Here is a 2,980-nt window from a genome sequence, read left to right on the forward strand (position 1 = left end):
AACACTAATTAAAACATCTTTTCTTTTTTAAAAGGTTTTTAGAATTAGATCATAAGGGAGAATAATTTTTAATTTTAACAAAAATAAATTAAACTATTTAAAATTTTCAAGTTTAGCTTAAATGGGTTGATTTTCATCTTAGTTTAATTGGTTAATTTGATCAATAATTTATTTTTGAATTCAGAATCGATCCAACCGAAAACCGACTAATTGTATATTATTTTTAAATTATTTGAAATATATTTATATTTATATTTATATTTTATAATACATATTAAATATAAAGTCATATAAACCCAACCCAATAACTCAATATCAGTTAAACAGAAAAAACAATCGAAACAACCGAATCAAAGTCAATTTGGTGTGGTCAGTTTTCTCAACTAAAGTCAACCAAGTGAGTTTTCTCATGTTAAAATTAGTTTGAAAATAAAACGACTGATTAAACTAAGCACTTTTCCTTGTTAAATTAATAGTCAAACCGATCAGATTATTAGTTTATTAATCTAATGATTTAATCAAATAAATCATTAAAAATCCATTCATTGTCCCATACCAATTCGCGACAAAACTAGTATCAAACTTTTTCTGAACCCGATTTAACCTAACCGATCCATTGGTGGTCAGATATCCATGGTAAATGTTGAGTTGATGTAGAGAGGGGCATTCGGTGAGAAGTAGAGGTAACTTGGAAGCTGTATTTTTATTTAGTCATAAAAATAAGACTAAAAATGTGAAACCAACATTTATTAGTTTATGTTCGCTTTTTTAATTATTATAACGAACATTTTTTCCTCACAAAAAATATTGTCAACCGTCTTATGTAGACAAAAAAAAACACAGAAAACATTGTAAGAATGATATTTAATCGATTTAAAAAATATATATTTGAATATTTTGAATTATTTTTCGAAATATTTTTATGTTAAAGAAGTAGAATGCTGCAAAAAAAAAAAAAAGACTTACATTGCTGCTCCTAATATTCCAAAGAGAATATATACGATTCTTTGTGTTTCAGTTTCATTTTTCACGTTATAATTATATCCAGTAATAACAGAAGAAAACAAAAAAATGAAAATGAAAATGTTTAAAAGGGGAAAGCTAAAAAAATGAAAATAAACTTTGATATTTTGTCTATAGGTAGTCTTCTTTCAAGAATTGTGTTCAATCAAATCCTCGTGCCGGTTTAATTTTACGTGAAGGAAAGAATTGCATTCGGATTGAATATAAAAAGAAAATTAATTTAAATGAGTTAGCCCTTACATTTTGGGTTGTTAAATATTCAGGTTAGACTCTTTAATTTAAATTTCAATGTTTTTAAAATTGAATTTGTGGTTGAACCGATCAAGTTACTAGTTCATTAGTCCAATAAGGGCCTGTTTAGTAGTACTTAAAAAAAAACTTCTGACTCTAAACTCCAAAAGCACTTTTGGAAGAAAAATTGTACTAAACAAGCTGCTTTTTACTGAAATTTTTTACTTTTCATAAGTGCTTTTGAAAATAAGAAAGCTAAAATTTTTAGTTTTTCCTCTCCCAAAAATGTTTTTGGTGCTTAATTACTTTTTTTACTGTACCCAATAATATAGTACTTTTTTTTCTTGGTGCTTAATTACAATGTGTTAAAATCATTAATTAAAAATAAAAAAATTAAAATACTAATTATAAATATTTAATGGTTATATTTAAATATTTAAAATATAATTATATATTCTAATTAAATTTTATAAATAATTAATATTTATTGCTTTAAAATATTTAAAATTTATATTTCATATATTAAAATATTAACAACAAGTTATAATAATTTTTTATATTGTTACTAAAATATAATAATATTAACTAATTTAAATATTATTTAAATGTATATTTATTACTTGATAATAACATGTCTAAAATGAACATTTTATTTCTCAAAAGTACTTTTTGACAGCAATGCTAAACAATCAAATTTTAAACTAAACTTTTGAAAAACACTTTTCAAAAGTACTTTTTAAATTTTAAAAGCATTGTCAAACTAGCCCTAAGTCTGATCATTTCATCTGATTAAATTAAATAAATCATTAAAAAATTGATTTAATTGAATTCTTTTGTTTGATTCAAGCAGTTTGTAATAGTTTTTGGTATGATTCAAATAATATTGGTGTGTTTTTTAGTATGATAAATTAATTTTAATTTGTATTAGTTTGATTCTAATTTTTAAATTGCTTGGAAATGTATTTATTATTAAATTTTTTACTTGTAAACTTAAAAAAATTTATAGCAAATGAAAAAGAATAGAGACTTAGGGAAATTTTAGGAAAAAGAGAAAAAAATATCTTCTATAAAAAATTAACCTTTTTTTTTTGTGGTTGTCCGTTAATTTTTTTTTGAGAATTCAAACTCAAAAAATTACCGTTCTACCTTTTGGTAAGTAATTTTAGCGCGTGAGACACACCTGCCGTAGAAACGTGTGAGAATCCCATGTCTTTATAGTAGAAACAAAGAGAACAGGAAAAAGAACCCAGAGACGTACAACACCGATTTTTATAAAATGGCGGCGAATTCTAGGTTGCCCGCCACGTTCATTCTAGCTGTTAAATAGTCAATTTTTTACTATAATTTCAAAAATAAAAAAAAAAATACCCTCAAGTTGAAACTTTTTGTACATAGTTAAAAAATTAACTCTAAGCCAGCGAGAACTGAAGTGTTGTTACATAAGTGAAAATGACCAGGCTACCCTCACTTCATTGACCTGCTAAACTAAGATTAATTAGTAATTAAGGTGACAGATCAGGGTTAGAAAGGGCAATTAACAGCGTGTTGGGAGGCTTTTAAATGGTCAGAATAGGAGGAATAGGTGTTTTTTGGCCCTAATCAAAAAACAATTTGACCGACTAAAAATGATTTAACTCGGCCGGGTATCTTGGGCCTCACGTGACCGGCATCACGCTGATCGAGAGTCTAAAGTCTCACGCTGAGTCAGCAGCATTCCCTGTTATCC

This window comes from Gossypium hirsutum, chromosome D12 (genome assembly GCF_007990345.1).
Source record: "Gossypium hirsutum isolate 1008001.06 chromosome D12, Gossypium_hirsutum_v2.1, whole genome shotgun sequence".
In the NCBI taxonomy this organism is placed as follows: Eukaryota; Viridiplantae; Streptophyta; class Magnoliopsida; order Malvales; family Malvaceae; genus Gossypium; species Gossypium hirsutum.